Below are 7,638 nucleotides of genomic sequence, written 5' to 3'. Positions count from 1 at the left end.
GATTAATTATTTTGATTATGGATGCACTATAAGAACTTTGCAAAGACGCGGTGGTGAAGACGTCAGTAACCTGCGCCCTTTCAGAATGAAATTCCGAAGGTACATTCGAAAGTATTATGAGTAGCGTCTGATGACACAACAAGAAGAACACATATCAAGAAAGAAAGAGGACCGGTGGAAAGAGGCTGTTGAGAGGACCAGTGTTTTGTGCAAGCGCGTCAACGTTCGGAAACCTCCACTTAAGAGGCAGCGAGACACTTTCAACGAGGAGGACACGGTAAAAATAAAATCGATCTCTTATTAGCGACACAGTGCTTTGTTCCCTAATCATTAAATGACACTTTAGTAGTGAAATAGTCAAAATTGTAAGTTATTTAAGCGCTGTTAGAATGTAGTACATTTCCAGATGAATTACTGCAATTTAAGTGAAGTCACCAACACAATGAGTTAAATTGACATCATTCACAACTGTTTACCAGTTGTCACCAAGTTCTGCTTTCCTCAGTTAATAAAGTTCCAACATTTGCTTAACTTTATTATTTGAGGAAAGTTATTGTTGAAATTTACTGTGTCCAGTCTCCAGTGACTTAGGTCCCTATCAGGAGTGTGTTGCTCATCATCAGTTTACAATAAAACGTGAAATGTCATGAAATACTGTCTATTATAGCTAATTATTACCAATATATTACAGAATAGTTGTTTGTTTTGATTTGTGACTTGTTTAAAAAGTCTTTAAGGTAGTAAGTGATTGGTGAAATGTAAGGGTTTGCCGAAAGGGGCGTGTCGAAAGCTGCCTGTTCTACATGGTAGCAAACCTCACACTGCTTACAGATTAACATGCGTAAAGACAACATAAAAAAGAGGTTTTTACCATGTAGTTATCCTTAACCCAAAATAACCTTTTTTAATTGTGAAAAGAGTGATAATGATATTAAAAATATTACATATAAAACACAAATTATTGAGATAAGGGGAAAAGTAGATTTTAAACTGTCATTTTTTATTACTTGTTTTCTTTTTTCTTTTTTACTTTTTACATTGTGATCTCATACTGAGGAAAGGTAAAATTTTGTGTATTTTCAAGTATAGAACATGTATTTAAAATAATACTAGGCTCAGTATTATTATTTTGATGAATTTCTTCATAGTTAACATAAAGAGTACTTTTGTGTGTATTACATTTTTTCTTCGGAACTTTCTGTCAACATTCTGTCAATTGAGAGTGCATGGCAATAAATTACCGACGTCATCACAACCACTACGTTTGCTATGGTTTTAGTAGCAAACATGGTGCAATTAATATAGGGCAATTAAAATAGGGCACCATTTATAATAATCGTAAATAACTGTTGTTGGGTCCCTTCACCGCAGGGCTCCAGGAAGGTCCATCTGCAAGACAATTAGTCATTTTTAAACATTTAAGAAATAAAAATGGCATATTGGCAATACTGTTACATTTTACCTTTATTTAACCTTTGTAGTCTCCCACTGAGTTTTAAATAAAATGTTATACACTGTGTGCAGAATTATTAGGCATGTTGATGTTCTGCTCATATTTTTTTCCCAAACACATTTTACCAATTCCAAACCACATCAGTCTTAATAACTACTGTTAATTTTGTATTTAATCATTTATGTGTGATATATAATTGTCCGTGAAGGCTGGAAGTGAAAAACTCCTTATATTCAGGTGTGCGTAATTATTAGGCATGTTTTCTTTTACAGAAAAAATGAACCAAAAAAGAGATTTAACCCAGACTGAAAAGTCAGAATTATTAAATGCCCATGAGAAGAATGCAATACTAATGCATTACAAGAATTTGCAAAGTTAAGGCTTGACCATTGGACAGCGAAATGCTTGTTGAGTCTGCATGGTCAGAAAAAACAGGTGGAGAAGAAAAGATGCATGTTAACTGCAAAAGAATTAGGAATTAAGGTGAAGAATTAGGTGTGACACCATCAGGTACCGTTTCCAGTTCTCCAGCACCACCATTTTCCAGAACTGCAACCTGCCTGGAGTCTTCAGAAGTGCAGTGTGTCAGGTTCTCAGAGACTTTGCTTGGTAAAAAATCCTAAAAAATGCCCCTGACTTAATAAGAATAACAAGCTGATGTGATGTGAAATACATGAAGACAGTTTTTTTATAGGCTTTATAGACGGGTAAGTTGAGAGTGACTCTTGAAGGACAAGCATCACATCCTCTTGTACCTCTGATTCAAGAATTTATCTTCCAAAATCTGGCAGTAAGTTTTGGGAGTTCATTTTAGTCCATCCTATCAAGTCAGGCTTTTCAGGATAGGAGACTAAACATGAACTCCCAAAACTTACTGCCAGATTTTGGAAGATAAATTCTTGAATCAGAGGTACAAGAGGATGTGATGCTTGTCCTTCAAGAGTCACTCTCAACTTATCTGTCTATAAAGCCTATAAAAAAACTGTCTTCATGTATTTCACAACACGTCAGCTTGTTATTCTTATTAAGTCTAATTAAGGTTGCAGTTCTGGAAAATGGTGGCGCTGGAGAACTGGAAACGGTTCCTGATGGTGTCACACCTAATTCTTCACCTTAATTCCTAATTCTTTTGCAGTTAACATGCATCTTTTCTTCTCCACCTGTTTTTTCTGACCATGCAGACTCAACAAGCATTTCGCTGTCCAATGGTCAAGCCTTAACTTTGCAAATTCTTGTAATGCATTAGTATTGCATTCTTCTCATGGGCATTTAATAATTTGGACTTTTCAGTCTTGGTTAAATATCTTTTTTGGCTCATTTTATCTGTAAAATAAAACATGCCTAATAATTCTGCACACCTGAATATAAGGAGTTTTTCACTTCCAGCCTTCACGGACAATTATATATCACATATAAATGATTAAATACAAAATTAACAGTAGTTATTAAGACTGATGTGGTTTGGAATTGGTAAAATGTGTTTGGAAAAAAAATATGACCATAACATCAACATGCCTAATAATTCTGCACACAGTGTACTTGTATTACAAGCAGGATTGCAGTTGAACAATCATGAATACCAAATAAATGTGTGGAAACATAAAATACTGGTATAAAGTTTTTCTTAGCTTATTGCTAATGAAATTAGTAAATGGCAGTGCAGAAAATAAGCAGAACCAAGATGTAGCAGTATTTACAAATGACATCAAACATCTACAGCTCTCCAAAAATGTAACTGCAAAACTATGAAAATCTACTTTGTCATTCAAAATAGCCTTGTAATCTGATTAAATAACATTTACTTTTAACTTAACTTTTAACATTCAAGTTTAATTACAGCAATGGTTCCCAAGCTTTTTCTGCCGGGTTGCAGAATAAAAACAATTCAAGCCTTGTTGTAGTTGCGAGCTTTGAAGTAGATTCATCATCTACTTAACGTTTACCTGGCACATGTTGTCTTTTCAAAAACTTGTCCATGCTTAGAGCAGAACTACTATGCATCACTCATTCATAATTTTACTTGGCTCATTCTCATTTCTGATATCAATTGCACCATCTAGTGTTCTGTTATTTTACAACAAAAACCGCTACATCTGATAACAGACAGCTGCAGTGGGTACTGCGAGTCATCTTAAGGTAATAAAATATAATTAAATTCATACTTTGTGTTAAATTATTTACATATGTGGCAAGTAGCCGTATAATACGCAAGATCATTTCGCAGTGGGGTCTTGTATCACCCTGAAAACGTTTCTTTTTAGATAAAAATCTAGGGATGTACCGAAATGAAAATTCTTGACCGAAACTGCTTTGTAATAATTATTTATTATTTTATTAAATAAGATAGTCATTTTGTAAGATTTTTTTAAATTTAACTCAATCATTTTAATGATACTGATTAAAAAAAATCACAAGCCAATAAAATAACCACGTTTATTGAAAGTAGTTCATACAGAAAATGTATGAATACTAAATCTCAATATATTATTTTTATTCAGTTCTATGAAACGGAATCAGATATAACTTTTTTGGACTAATTATTAAAATAATGTATAGTCCTACAAAGCTAATATTATCATAGCATGTGAACAGAGCATACTGTCACGAGAGGGTCGCGTCATTTTACCAGCGTTGTCCAGTACAGCTGTACTACAGCATGTTACAGTACAGGAACAAGTATACATAGACATTTTCTGTCTGTGCGTTATTTGAGCGGACTTCATATTTCCGTTGAGCATAAGTGGTACACGAGTGGATCATTCATATGGGCCGTGAGCAACTCAACGGAACACACATTCATAGAGCGGAATATTGAGCGGAGCGTCACACACTGAGGGGTGTGCGCTGAATACTGCCGGGCGGCACGACATATATTTTAGACCGTTTATCTCTTTCGAATCTCTATAAAAATTGTCTGACTGTACACTAGCCTTACCGCGGCCCCCCCTTATCATAACTCTGCACCCCCCGAGTTTGGGAACCACTGAATTACAGCATGATTTGCCAGTGACTATTTTTCCCTCTCTCTATAAGCGAGAGTGAAAAACGTCCCAGGTTACGTATGTAACCATGGTTCCCCGAGGGAACGAGACGCTGCGTCCGAAAACGCTAGGGGAACGCCTCCAGCGTGACCACGCTCTGAAACACGTGTGCAAACAGTCCAATGGAGAAGCGAGACGTCACAGGCGGGGTGACGTAGAGACCAGAGAGCTTAAAGCACGTGCGGTGCATGCAGCCGGCAGCTTCTAAATAGAGAAGCAAGCGCTGCAGGGATGCCGGAAGTATGGCTCGAGACGCAGCGTCTCGTTCCCTTGGGGAACCATGGTTACATACGTAACCTGGGACGTTCCCCTTCGGGAACTCGAGCTGCGTCCGAAAACGCTAGGGGAACGATATGCCCACGCTGCCAGACTTTCAAATCCCTGCCTAGTGTGTATCACTAAGCACAGCTAGGACGAGAGACAAAGGGAGCCCAGAGTGGCATAAATAAGACCGAGAATCTCATGAAAGTGAGAGGCATGGAACAACCCGCAGCGTTGAAATGTCAGAGAGGGAACTCCTGACGAGAAGGCCATACTTCGAGAGGAGTGAGCCTTGACCCCCAAAAAGAGGGGGGGGAACAGAGGACTCAAAGTTATGGAATAGCAACCAAATCACCACACAGCAAAGCTACACCTGGTCAGAGGCCTTAGCCTCAGCACACCGTGGAGGAAACCTGTAACCAGGGGGTTCCTACCCACTGAGGGGCCACCCAGAAGGGTGTGGTAGGCCGCAATAGCCGCCACGTATACCTTCAGGGTGGAATGGGCTAACCCTGCAGAGAACCGATCCTGCAGAAACTCCAGCACTGTACCAACTGGGCAGTTAACTGGGTCTTGCTGGTGGTCTCCACACCATGAAGTGAAGTTTCCACTTCAGGGTCTACAGTTTCCTCGTGGAGGGAGCTCTGGATTGGAGGATGGTCTCAACAACCTCGGTTGAGAGACCGGAGGCTACAAGGTGTGCCCCCTCAGAGGCCACACCCATTCTTCCACCCCAACTTCCACAACTCCGGGCGAGGGTGAAAGATGGTGCCTCCCGCTTGCGAGAGGAGATCCCTCCTGACGGGAATCTCCCAGGGAGAGCCGTCGAGGAGGGAATCAGGTCCGAGAACCATGCTCGGGCCGGCCAGTACTGGGCTACTAAAAGAAGACGGTCCCCATCCCGGCACACATGGACGCAGCTGCCATCAGACCCAGCAGTCACTGGAACTGCTTTACAGTGAGGGACCGGCCTTCTTTCACTCTTGTTACTGCAGTGAGGATTGACTCGATCCGAGCAGGTGACAAACGTGCCTGCATCGTGGTCAAATCCCACACCACGCCTAGATAAGTGGTTCTCTGTAATGGAGACAGCACACTCTTCTTGGCGTTCAGTCTCAACCCCAGCTCTTTCATATGAGCGAGAACAACATCTCGATGTTGAACCGCCATGTGCTCTGAGGGAGAGTACTAGGCCGAACGGAAGAACCCGATATTGGTATGCTTCGCCACTGAAAGCAAACCTCAGGAACTTCCTGTGTTGAGGAAGGATGGAGACATGGAAGTAAGTGTCTTTTAGATCTATCGTCACAAACCAGTACTCGGACCTGATTTGTGACACCACTTGATTGACAGTCCTCTTTCTCTTTTTTAGCATTTTGAACTTCAACCTCATAACTAAACGATTCAGTAGTCTCAGATCTAAAATGGGACACAGGCCCCCATCCTTCTTCGGAACAATGAAGTACCGGCTGTAGAACCCAGACTCCCCGTCTTGAGGAGGAACCACCTCGATGGCCTCCTTCCTCAACAGAGTTTCTACTTCCTGTTCCATTACCAGACCCTGCTCGGGGCTCACCACAGTGGGAAAGACCCCGTTGAAAGGCGGCGGTGTGCCGAATTGGATGCGATAACCTCGCTCTACAGTGCGCAGGACCCATGCAGACACATTTGGCAGTAGTTTCCACACTGCCAAATAATCTACTAAGGGAACCAGTCTCTCAAGACTGGCCTCTGGTGTTGTTTGAGCTGCTAGTTCGGTGTCCTGTAACGGAAGACCGGCAGGAGACAGCCGAACTAGCTGCTGTAGAGACCCCCGCAGGGGTGGCGAGCTCCCCAGCTCCGCTACGTTTCCGGGTGGAAGACTGAGGTGTGGGCTCGCTGGAGACCGCTGTGCCCTGAAGCACCGGCAGGGTTGGCAGGCTAATCTCCCGAGGGCACAGAGGAGAGACGGGCACCGAAGAATGCGGTGGACCACGCCCTTCCCCAGTAGGGCCTGCCCTCAGAGGTCCTGGACCATAGGAGTCAGGACCATAGTCTCATAGGTCTGGGTGAAGCATTTCAGTACCTGAAACGCGGCCAGCATCTCCAGGCAACTGAAGTGCCAAACTGGATGGTGACCGCTCCACAGACCATGGGCGGGGTGGCCACTCATGAACACTCCCCAACCGGTGAGGGACGCATCCGTCGCTAGCATACGAGGCAACAAGGAGCTCCCAACACCGGGCCCTGAGACAAGAACCAAGGTCTCCTCCACATGTCCAAGGCATGTAGGCATCGCCGCGTGACCTTGATCATGCAAAGCAGGTTTCCCCTCAGGGAGAACCCCCTTGGTCTTGAGACACCACTGCAGGGGTCTCATGAACAGCAGGCCAAAAGGTATCACATTGGACACAGCTGCCATCAGACCCAGCAGTTATGAAACTGCTTCACAGTGAGTGCCTATTTTCACTCTCTTGACTGCCGCGAGGATGACTTGATCCGAGCAGGAAATATACATGCCTGCATCGTGGTCGATCCCACACCACACCTAGATAAGTGGTTCTCTGTAATGGAGAAAGCACACTTTTCTCTGCGTTCAGTCACAACCCCAGTTCTTTCATATGGGTGAGGACGACACCTCGATGCCGAACCGCCCATACCGACAAAAATGTCAATAAGGATCAGTATGCAGATGCCCTGGGAGCCACTTTTTTTTTTTTTTTTTTAGCTAAGCCACAGCAGCATCCACACACTTAGCGAAAGTACAGGGTGAGAGTGCAATAAATTTAATTCCTCAGAATTAAATGACAATGGGAGAAGAGCTAAACATTCAAAATGCACGTCGTTTGTTTTTGGGTTTTTTTGAATGAACACATTTATGAATGAATACAGCCCGCCCCCTCA

The sequence above is a fragment of the Labeo rohita genome, chromosome 22 (genome assembly GCF_022985175.1).
Source record: "Labeo rohita strain BAU-BD-2019 chromosome 22, IGBB_LRoh.1.0, whole genome shotgun sequence".
Taxonomy (NCBI): Eukaryota; Metazoa; Chordata; class Actinopteri; order Cypriniformes; family Cyprinidae; genus Labeo; species Labeo rohita.
This window is presented reverse-complemented; position numbering follows the sequence as displayed.